We start from the raw sequence: 12,846 nt of genomic DNA, 5'->3' as shown, positions 1-12,846 counted from the left end.
TTCAACACACAAAAAAAACGTAGTCAAAATCTCACTTTATTTTGAAACAAGTCAATGAAACAAAGTTATAGCAATTCACTAACCAAAACATGATATGGGGTTAAACGTTGACAGAATCCCACTTTATTTAGAAAGGATTATTTTTTTTACAATACACCATTTTTGTACACTATCCAAAACAAAATGCTGTCTCACTTTATTTTGAGACAATGACAACAAATATAAGAATACACTTGCCAAAACTTGATTACAAAGCTATAGTCATTAAACACAAAACCAATAGACCACTTTCGAGTTCATCCGTCACCGGAAAAAAACTCCTCAATTATACGCGCCTTTATCACCGTCATTTGTGCGTTTAGGGGCGTCGTCACTTCCTTCCAATGTTGAGCGAGTGGTTGGAAAACTATAATTCTATATTATACGAATTATTCGGCAAATTGATTTCTCAAAATTGACAATCAACACTGCTGTCATTAGGGAATTGTCAGTAAGTACCTACAGAGCAACCATTATTTCTAGTTTATCCTGCACAAAGACGATCACTAAGACGCTTGATGAACGTAAATAGTGCAGGGATACAGGCGAGCCCCTATATCTGGTAAATGACGTCATAAAGGCGTGCATAATTGACGAGTTTTTGCCGGTGACGGATGAACTCGAAAGTGGTCTATTAAAATTGGGCGCGAACATGTAGAGTGCGAAAGTGAAAGGGGGCGAACACGAGTGGGTGCGAACGTGAATGGGCGCGAACGGACCTGGATTCGTTATGTGGTGTAGACAGAAAAGAACATCATTATTCAGCACTGTTGTTGACATTTGCGTTTCGCCACATTGCTATTGTCACCCCCACATCGAGTGTGTAAAGAGAGTCGAAGAAGCAATGCACATTCAAACTTACAAATCGAAAAAAAATGGCTAAAAAAAATACGGTAGACGTTTAAATAATCATGGTTAATGTGAATGTGAGGACAATTCTTTACCGAAAGAAGGAGAGATTAACTAACGTACAATATATGTATCCGCTACCAATTAATTTTTGTGAAAAAGAAAGTAATAATACCTAATAGCTCAGTGTTTTGGTGACGCGGTCTTATATCCACAGTTACTGGGGGAAACCCCAAAAGTTCACTATGTCTAAATATTCAGGGTTACACTAAAGACCTGAAAGTGGACCTGACCTAAAAAGACCTGGAAAAATACGACTAAAATTATTCAAATGCAATAACTTTTTTATTGTTGGATGGAACTTCTTCAAGTTGGAATTTTATTAATTTTTAATATCCATATTTCATTTAATTCAAATTAAAAACAAAATTTTGATGCCAAAAGTTAGACCTGAAGGGAGAAGTGAAAAGACCTGAAGCGGGACCTTCTATGGTCGGACTAATTCTAACTTCAATTAGTTTACTTTTCTAATATTGAATGCACGATTGAATGGTTATCTATCAACTTAAGATTTAGTGAAACTAAAAGTTCAGTATAATGATAAAATTCGAAAAAAAAAATGATATGAAAAATATCGTTGGGGTGCCGGTGTGAAAACTCGGACCTGAACGGAAAATTAAATAACATAACGGCCGTCTGCACCGTACTTACGTACATCCCAAAAATTGGTTTCTGTTCTCGAACTTATACGAGGCAATATCTGAAAAAGTCTAATTTCCATGTCCACTTCACCAGCATTTTTTTTTAAGTTCAACCATCTTTTTTGAAAATTTTAAGTTTTAGTATGTATATAAGTTTTAGTATAAACTAAATTATATAAATGCACCAACTCTTGCCAATTAAACACTTATTCTTATATTCTTCCAATAAAACATTTTAATTTAAATGTTCAACCCCCCCCCCCCCTAAAATCATTTGTCCCCTGTGTATTTTTTGAAAACTAAATCATTTAAATAATATCGAGTCCAAATTAATTAAACAGGTGTCCGATCCTCACATATATGATATACTATATAATAAACTTGCCCCTCATTTGTCTTTTTATATTATAACCAGGGACTTGTATTATATGTCTCTGATTTAATGTGATAAAAGGACAAAAACTATCGCGTAATTCCTTTCTGTTACGTTCTGTCATGTTACCTGATAAAAAGTAACAGCATAACCATCACCATGCAGTAACAGGAAGGATGTTCAAGACATTTTCACTGAAGAATCGAAAAGTTAATCTACTATATGCCAACCATTTCATTTAATATAAGTTATCACCACCAAATCAAATCAATTTCAAAATAATATACAGACGTTACGCACGGTATTGGTGCCACTTTGCGTTACACGACGTTCCTAATAAAACGACGATTTTGACGTTGTTCCACGGAAAGTTTAAAACGTTGACCTTATATTCTACTCATGTGAAATGCCGCTTAAAGTACAGATATTTTCGAAGTTGCTTTTTTATATGTTTTTTTTTTTTTTAAGGCGGTGCAAATAGAAAATTCCATTGACTTTGAACAAAATTTTAAATACATGAACAATTTCTAATTGACGGAGCTCCTCTAGATTGTCAACAAACAAAAAAAACAAGTTACTCAAAGTTTAGTTTTGTTTAATTATTCTTGATTCGAATTTCACAATAAAAAATGGAAGAATTTAATGACCCTGAGGTAGAGGAGACCCAGGTCAACATTCCAGAGATGTTAGAGCTCCAGGTATCGGAGATTGAGATGTTACAGAGTATGTTCCCAAACAGTGAGGAACTGAGGTTAGACGACCCTGCAGTTATGGCAGAGATAAGACAGTATCTCGATGGCAAATTAGCATATGACTATCTACAGAACAGGATAGGGTTTACACTGAAAATAACACCAGGAATTCAGAAGGTGACTATTGAAGTTGTCTGCCTTTATCCACATGAATATCCTAACGTTGCTCCATGCGTCTTCACCCGTTGTGAGCAGATAGATAGGAACAGCCATAGTCAATTAAACGAGGATTTACAGCAGTATATTTTGGGAGTCGATCGAGGCGAAATCTGCATGTTCTCTGTCATAGAATGGATACAAGAAAATTTTGTAAAATACTTAAACAAACAACCAGCAACAAAAACTAAATGAAAGATATTGAATATGATAAAACATTCTCAAGACTTTGGATTTATAGTCATCACTTATTTAGTAAATTTAAACGTAGAGACATTGTAGACTGGGCTCACGAAATGAAACTCACTGGTTTTAGTCTACCAGGAAAACCAGGAATAATTTGTGTTGAGGGAAATAGTCAAAATGTTGATGATTATTGGGCAAGATTAAGGGCGCTTGCTTGGAAAAAGATTGTTATACGTGAAAGAGAAGATAACGCAATTGGGAAGAAAAATATTAATGAATTTCATAAATTTGATAGATTTGAAGAAAAAGTTTTTGAAGTGCGTGCTGCAAGAGGACGTGAATATCGTATGGATATGGGTTTATTTTGTGATTTTTTAAATGAACATAGTTGTGGACATATATTTAGTTGTTATTTTGGTGTTGATGGGAAAGGGACTTCTTCATCAGTTACCTGAATCATTCTTTTAAGTGATTTTTTTTCTTTTTTATCATTCTGTAAATAGATTTCAAGGTTAATAAATTTAGGTTTAGTTAAAAAAAAAACAAAAAAACAATTTTTAATTTTTGCGAAGAATTATAGATGCAACAATAACACAAAATAATAATTTGATGTCTTGTTAAATGATTGAAATATATAAAAAGAAGATGTGGAATGGTTGCCAATGAGACAACTCTCTACAAGAGACCAAAATGACACAGAAATTAATAACTATAGGTCACTGTACGGCCTTCAAAAGCAAAGCCCATACCGCATAGTCTGCTATAAAAGAAATGTCGTTGCCAACTTTCAATGATTTAAAGATGGTCGGGGTCTAAACTATTTTTTTAAAAGAAAATATTTAATAAAATTGAGAATGGAATAAGGGAATGTGTCAAAGAGACAACAACCCGACCATAAAAAAAAGAACGTTATGCATATCATTCGAAAGGAAATAAACCATAGAACTCAATAACATAGATGAATTTGTGCTGGCCCCTATTTTTAAATCAGGATTGTTTTACCAAATAATTAAGAAAATTCATGTTATAACCATTTGATTTTCGGGGGGGGGGGGGGGGGGGGGGGCTATGTTTTTTTTGGACAAAATTTGTTTCCAGGAAAAAAAAATTGTTTATGACCCTGAGAAAAAAAAATTGTTTGTTTCACCCTCAGCTGCCACTATATGTAATGCTAAAATTGAAAAAAAAAAATGTTTTCAGTTTGTCGCTAAAAAAATAGATTGTTCTTCGCCGAAGGCGAAAAAAAATGTTTGCACAGAAAAAAAACATAGCCCCCCCAGAAAATCAAATGGTTGCTGCCTTTGTTTTCTCGTTTGAATTGTTTTACATTTGTCATTTGAGGGTCTTTTATAGCTGACTATACGGTACGGGTTTTGCTCATTGTTGATTGCAATAGAGTAACCTATAGAAATTATTAATTGGTCTTTAATGGAAGTTTGTCTCGTCATACGGCCGCATCTTCTTACTTTATTATGAGAACGGTGATTCTGTATTGTTGTGTTTTTGCTTTCGCAAACATATTTTACGAGCTATCCTTTCATCTGATGTTTTTTCACAAATTCAAGCTTCAAAAAAGGGTCGGCGATCAATTTTTTTTTTATAATATTTGAAATTATAGAATTTGGCAAAGTATAGAAAATTCTTACACAGACCAATACCTACCTCACAGATTACCAGCAGGTCGAAATCCGATTTTGAATGATACAATTATTTTCATTTTACTAGATGTGTATTTTTTAGTAATTGCTATATGTGCATGTTCACATGGATAATTTTTTTTCTCAAGCGAACAACTATGGACCAGGAATGCATTCCATGCACTTTTTATATACTATTGGTTATATTTGGTTCAGCGCTTCCATTTTCAACATATAACAGAGTATATCGGTTTACACTTAATCTTCTTAGACTTTTAAAAAAAAAGTTTCCAAACTGATTATTTTTATGTTTTCGGTCTCAATCTTTTTGTTTCGAGTTTGCATTGTTTTACAAGTATAATCAAAGTACTGATGTACTGAACATCGGATGACCGCAAGTTCTTGTGGATGGTCACAAGCACTTGTCTCAGAAAAAAAATCACATTTCTATACCTGAAACTGAGATTTATTAATTTTTTGTCTGAGAAAAGTTCGTGCGTGGATGATGAATAAATGACAGGGAATTCAACCTCACTGCTTTAATATCTATTATATTGTGGTGATACAAATCAGTATATTCGGATGTGTTGTTATATATTAAATTATTATTTGTATATAGCAGTTACATGTATGTATAATTTTCATCCAATTGTTTATCATTCTATTCTACGATTATAATAAAAGTGCAGTACACGTGCATGGTAGACACTCTTCAATAACAATTCGATTTTTCCAATAGATTAGATTTGAGTAGACATTCATAATTTTCCACAGAACTTTCTTGTGATATTCCTCCGCATGCGTTAACACATTTCTTTTGTACGTGAGCAAAGATTTTAATGCATATATATACATATTTCAAACGACACAATATGTTTGTATTATTAATTTCCGTTCTTATGAGTATTCATTGCAGAAATGAATTTATAACAAGCGATATATCGATGATATCCGCATAAATATGCGATCGGTTTCCAGTCAAAAACGAAAGTCAAATCTCTATGGCAACAATACATCGGACTTAATCCCCTCACGGTCATCGCGATGTAAGAATCAATATTCAAGCTATGTTTTGTGGCGTTTTGTGAAGATAAAAAAGATCTACTCCACACAACAACAAAAACATTTGCACATAAAAGATTGATTTGTTATATTTTCTTTCTCGAATGAGTTTGGAGTGTCTGTAAATTAATACCTTAGAGCTAGCTGCTACATGTTTGTATCTCTCTCTCTCTCTCTCTCTCTCTCTCTCTCTCTCTCTCTCTTTCGTTCTTTCTCAAATTATGGCAAAAGAAATTTTTTAATTTTCATATGCATGCCTATTTACCAGGCAATTCTGTTGGGAGATTCGAGAAAATAAACTCCATTCTGTCACACTACTTCTAAATGTAATAACCCTATTTTTCATACACATTGCTATGTAGATGTACTCACAGTAGATTAATAAAAATTATCGTTAGCTATACTGACATTTTAAGACATACGAGTATTTCTCTGATAATAAAATTGAGAATGGAAATGGGGAATAACACTTTTTGTTAAATGAGTCGATGCAACAAAAGAAATCAAAGTACTGAAGTACTGAACATCAGAGGACCTCAAGTTGTGTTGAATTATTGATAAATGACAGGTGTTTATATTATACTTGCCGACAGATATGTTCACCTTACAATATAGTACATATAACATTATTTGCAATATAGTACATATAACATTATTTGCTATGCTATAAATATATATCATATCTGAGATACTGACTTGAACTAGGATACTTAACTTTGTGAATTATCAATGATTATGTGGTCAAATGAGAACTGTTAGATTGGCATTATGACCATATGGTTGCACACATACAAATATAGTTCGCATATAACTTATAATAGAGAATCAACATAGCAAACAATTCTTCGAGTAGCTATATAGTCACTCACCAATGCTCACTGAACTATAATAAAGAGGTTTAAGACAATCATATTAAAACAGACAAATTGTAATATTGGAGCTAAAGATACCAGATGAACAGCAAACTCAAAAACCGAAAATAAACATACAATTCCATGACTTAAACTAAAAAAGACATGTAGACAAAAAAGTACACTATTCTAAAAACCAGATGCTCCACAGGGCGTAGCTTTATAGGACCGCAGAGGTTGAACCCTGAACGGTTGGGGCAAGTATGGACACAACATTCAAGCTGGATTCAGCTCTAAATTTGGATTGTGATTAAATAGTTGACACAGCATAGGTTTCTGACACAGAATGAATGTGTTCTAATGAACTTAAAATTTTTGTTTTCTCTTAGAGCAATTCACTATGCTGTTGAATATTAATCCTCTCAAAAAAATGTTTGAAGAAATTTTCTTTTTATTTATGAAATTTCAAATGAGAAAAATTGAACCCAATTTTTTAATCACATCCCCCTTTCCCTTATTCCAAAACTAATCTCAATTAAAATTTCTAATGGAGTTTGCAACAATAACTACTCATTTAAATACATCATAAAATATTAAGATGTAAAAAAACTGCTTGTTATCACTGAATGGTAAAGATCATTTAAATTTATCAGTTGGTAGTAAAAAGTGAATATACATTGTATATTGTATATAACAAAGATTTAAGTTGATTCTGGACAAAGAAAGATAACTCCAAATAAAAAAAAATCTTGCAATAAGATATTTCTTGCTCACTATTCTGGACAAAGAAAGATAACTCTAATTAAAAAAAAATTTGCTATTTCACAATATTGTGAAATTAGATATTTCTTGCCATTGCACAATACTGTGCAATTGAAAAGACTTGCTATTGCACAATACTTAATATAATAATTTTAGATCCTGATTTGGACCAACTTGAAAACTGGGCCCATAATCAAAAATCTAAGTACCTGTTTAGATTCAGCATATCAAAGAGGCCCAAGAATTTAATTTTTGTTAAAATCAAACTTAGTTTAATTATGGACACTTTGGACCTTAATGTAGGCCAATTTGAAAACGGGACCAAAAATGAAGAATCTACATACACAGTTAGATTTGGCATATCAACGAACCCCATTTATTCAATTTTTGATGAAATCAAATAAAGTTTAATTTTGGACCCAGATTTGGACCAACTTGAAAACTGGGCCAATAATCAAGAATCTAAGTACATTTTTAGATTCAACATATCAAAGAACCCAACCGATTCATTTTTTGTCAAAATCAAACTAAGTTTAATTTTGGACCCTTTGGACCTTAATGTAGACCAATTTGAAAACATGACTAAAAGTTAAGAATCTACATACACAGTTCGATTCTGCATATCAAAGAACCCCAATTATTCAATTTTGATGAAATCAAACAAAGTTTAATTTTGGACCCTTTGGGCCCCTTTTTCCTAAACTGTTGGGACCAAAACTCCCAAAATCAATACCAACCTTCCTTTTATGGTCATAAACCTTGTGTTTAAATTTCATAGATTTCTATTTACTTATACTAACGTTATGGTGCGAAAACCAAGAAAAATGCTTATTTGGGTCCCTTTTTGGCCCCTAATTCCTAAACTGTTGGGACCTTAACTCCCAAAATCGATACCAACCTTCCTTTTGTGGTCATAAACATTGTGTTTAAATTTCATTGATTTCTATTTACTTAAACCAAAGTTATTGTGCGAAACCCAAGAATAATGCTTATTTGGGCCCTTTTTTTGCCCCTAATTCCTAAACTGTTGAAACCAAAACTCCCAAAATCAATCCCAACCTTTCTTTTGTGGTCATATACCTTGTGTTAAAGTTTCATAGATTTCTATTCACTTTTACTAAAGTTAGAGTGCGAAAACTAAAAGTATTCGGACGCCGACGAAGACGCAGACGACGACGCCAACGTGATAGCAATATACGACGATTTTTTTTTCAAAATTTGCGATCGTATAACAACATAGAAAACTAAAGACTGAGCAACCTACCATCCAAAATGTTTTGTGACCAAAAGAATCCAAATCTGAAATATATAATTCATCAATATAAAACTTTTTGGGTCTTGGATGGCAGCCATTGCTGCCAAGTTTAATTATGCCAACAAGAATTAAAGTTTTACCATAGTTATCTGTGGTATAATTTTCACAATTATTCATAGTTTTGTTGTGTATGATTTACAAATAGAACAATAGAGATGACAAGACCTGAAGAAGGCTGCCTGATTCTTTTAAGTGACATATGAACAACAGAGTCAGTGTGGGGCCACTAAGCTTAACTGCCCGCTTTGCACCAGCCAATATAAATGAATGCCTAGGGTGGGAATCGAACCCACATACACCAACTCTGTTGTCCCTATATATTTTTTAATGAACAAAAAATTATCAAAAATAAATTTAAAAAAATGTATAAATTGGTTGAAATTTAATTATCAATTTATACATGAAAATATTTATAGGTTGATTTTCTGTGATTCAGATGGCTACTCAGATTGTAATCTCATAGGCTCCAATGTACAGCTACATGAATAGACAGCGTAAGAGTGTTTAAAATTGCTGAATGCAGACTTTTGGGGGGAGGAAGGAGCTTAAGGCATGCTTTTTCGAGGAGCTCCATGTATGGTAAATGCGTAGTCCTTTTTTTATATAGTTTTACGCAAAGTGTTGACTTGCTAGACCCCTCCCCTTTTAAAACTCCTGGATTCTCATCCAATTTGATAGAAATCTAAACTGCTTTGAAACAAGGTTGTTTAGGTAATAACAATTATGTTTGGGAATAAAATAGAAAGGTTGCTTTAAACATGTTAAATGTTGCTGAACATTTTGTTTGAATTATCTAGAATATATATACATGTCATTTTGGTCTTTTGTGGATAGTTGTGTCATTGGCAATCATACCACATCTTCTTTTTTATATGTACATGTGGTTTTAATTGTGGACATTTTAAATCCATGTTAACTTATGCATGACTCTGGCCTCTGGTACAAATTAGAACATGGAATTATTCATGCAAACTCACAGAAAGATTCTTGAGATTTAAATTTCCACAGAATAATAAATAAACAAAAACATTAAACATTTTAAACAATTAACATACTAAAATTTATGATAAAACATTTAACATACTAAAATTTATGATAAAAGAGATAACAATCCATTTTTAGATCGTGAAGTTCCCTTGTCACCTACTTACAGTGTTTATATATCTACTTGTATTATTCTCTCGTGTATGTATACAATGTAACAATGTTTTAGATTTTAACGAGAGAAATTTATGTATTACTGAAAAATTATTACACCAGGGTTTTCCATATCACAACCTATTCATTACATTTACTCAATTTTTTCAACGGTAGAAGTACATTATTTATCCAATATAGCTCAACATGCAGACTTCTTAAACATTCAGGTATTTCACATCCAATTTTTTATGGAAATATTCTTTATAAAGCACACAGGTGTCAGTATTCACCTCAGAAACTAACAAACCTTTGAATAGACTTTTTAAGAAGGGATATAGTAACGATACTGTTATCAGGTCATTAAAGATTGCATATTTTGGCGTTAATATCGATTCACTTATAGGGTCTTTGCATTGGAACTAAACACATTTATTCAAAAAACAGTTGTTGGCATGACACTGGTTATGTTCTTCTCATATATGTTATGATGGTATGATACTAAACCCCTAACAGTCAGAATTGTGCTTGATATTCATATGATGAAATCATAATCTTTCAGTCAGTTTTATTGAAGTCTGGAGCTGGCATGTCAGTTAACTGCTAGTAGTCTTTTGTTTTTTATGTATTATTGTCATTTTGTTTATTTTCTATGGTTACATCTTCTGACATCAGACTCAGACTTCTCTTGAACTGAATTTTAATGTGCGTATTGTTATGCGTTTACTTTTCAAAATTGGCTAGAGGTATAGGGAGAGGGTTGAGATCTCACTAACATAACCCCGCCGGATTTTTGCGCCTGTCCCAAGTCAGGAGCCTCTGGCCTTTGTTAGTCTTGTAATATTTTAATTTTGGTTTCTTGTGTACAATTTGGAAATTAGTATGGCGTTCATTATCACTGAACTATTTTATATTTGATTAGGGGCTAACTGAAGGACGCCTCCGGTTGCGTGAATTTCTCGCTACTTTGAAGACCTGTTGGTGACCTTCTGCTGTTTTTTTTTCTTTGGTCAGGTTGTTGTCTTTTTGACACATTCCCCATTTCCATTCTCAATTATAACATTTTGATAAAATAAAATAATACACTAACCCTTTGCAATGTTACTTCAACTTTTAATCTGGGGTTCCAGAAAACTTTTAAAATATCTCTTGCAGTCATATGCAGGGTATACATGTACATGGTATAGCGCTCATAGGTTTGTCTCTATAAACATGATAAATATTTGCTAAGTTTACTCATACAGAATCCCAATATCGCTCTCATTAGTATATATAGATACATGTGTGCTCAAATAACCATTTGAATTAGTCTCAAAATTGATATATCTACAAAAAAATGTAACTCACTTGAGTAGATCTAGCTCAAATTTTACTCATAAATGTAAGTGATCATATTTGCTCAATTTAAGATCTCATGGGTGCTCGTAGTGTTTGGAAACTGATTGTATTTGCTCAAGTTCTCATGTATGCGTGAACATATGTCTTGTTCAAATACCTAAAATTTTACATGGATTACACAACTTAATAATTTTGGCAATACATGTACATATGACATGTATGGCATGGTCCAAAATTATACAATACTACAACAGTTAATCTATATTTATACCTCTAAAATTGAAGGGATTCTTCAAATATATCTAGAGGCTAGTAAATGGTACGGACAACGCCACTTATTGTAATTCAGTAAATGTGATTTACCCAAATTCTGACTTTCAGTGTAAAATAAGACTCTTGCTATTACGAGCAAGAGTCAAAATTCACACTCAAAAATAGTCCATCTCTATTGGAAGAAAACTCTGAATATTATATACATGTAAAATACAATTATTTCAACCAGTAATTATATATAAGAATTACTTACAAATTCATTAACAAAATCCGCTTTTTTCTAGTCAAGGGACGTTTATTCCAATATACTGATGCAAGTAATGGAACAGTATTCCAGAAGAACTTGTTTAAAAATGAGCGGTATTCCAGAACCTGAAAAAGCCACCTTTGATGAAGATACAGACTCTAAAGTTCTGTCCGTCATAAACGAAATGATAATCAAACCCCATGACAGAAAATTGTCTCTTCGTGATATAGGCCGCACACATCGTATTGGCGAAAGAAAAAAGGGAAAAAGTCGAGATATCATAATTCGCTTTATATCATACCGAGATAGAGCATTGGTGTACAGTAACAAAAAGAACTTGAAGATGGTCAATGATGAGCAAGATAATGTTAAAAAAAGAATATATGTCAACGAGGCTCTAACATTAAAGCGTGCGACTCTATTTCGAAAAGCAAGACAACTGAAACACGACAAGCTCATAAACAGCTGCTGGACTCATGATGGGAAAATTCTAGTACGGAACTTAACCAAAGACCAGACATTTCAAATTAAAACTGAGAAAGACCTTACTCAGTTCCTTAAACTAAAGATTTCTTCCGACGTCCCAGAGACTGATCACCAAGCTAGAACACCACGTCCAGCCTATGCAAAAAGTTCTAAGTCCTTAAGTGTCAGCGCAAACATATTTCGACCGTTAGCAGGACTGACGTCAACACCTGTAACCAACGAGGTCCCATTGAGAGCTCGCTCATCATCAGCTAACTCTATTACAAGTTATTAAAAACAATCTGTACATAATATTTCAAAGACAATCTGAATTATATTATATATATCTAATGCTAATCTAACTACATAAATTCTATACATATGTTAATCAAGGCAAACTCCACAATTAAATTTCTTTTTTTTCCTTTAATCCATTTTTACAAATTGAGTTATTCCTCTTTGTACATTACTAGTTTCGGCAAAATATCAAATTTCCGGTTCGATGAGTCTTTTCATACCGTCATTTGGATCTAAAACTTATTCTAGACTGAAATCAAAACAATTCCATTGGCATACTTTCCCCTTTTTTTTTATCATCGAACATCATAACACACATACATACAATAACTTAATGTACAATCCTTTTCCTATTTATCCCTAGCTGCATGTACCTCTAGACATGACCCAGTTTATAAAACTCCAA

General features: G+C 32.8%; 1 protein-coding gene and 1 pseudogene across 1 annotated transcript in view; one reads left to right on the top strand and one right to left on the bottom strand.

Moving 5' to 3' along the window:
• LOC134723255 (uncharacterized) overlaps nt 1-1,162 on the bottom strand; it is a 143,813-nt gene extending 142,651 nt beyond the window's left edge. The window contains exon 1 of the mRNA XM_063586876.1: nt 1,064-1,162. The gene's annotated coding sequence lies outside the window, so the exon portion shown is untranslated. The remainder of the gene's footprint in view (nt 1-1,063) is intronic.
• A 1,360-nt stretch (nt 1,163-2,522) lies between these two features.
• Nucleotides 2,523-3,564, top strand: LOC134723254 (RWD domain-containing protein 2B-like; annotated as a pseudogene).
• The last annotated feature ends 9,282 nt before the right edge of the window (nt 3,565-12,846 follow it).

Source organism: Mytilus trossulus, chromosome 6, assembly GCF_036588685.1.
Source record: "Mytilus trossulus isolate FHL-02 chromosome 6, PNRI_Mtr1.1.1.hap1, whole genome shotgun sequence".
NCBI classification, from domain to species: domain Eukaryota; kingdom Metazoa; phylum Mollusca; class Bivalvia; order Mytilida; family Mytilidae; genus Mytilus; species Mytilus trossulus.
Note: the sequence above shows the minus strand (reverse complement) of the source record. Positions and strands in the feature narration are given on the sequence as shown.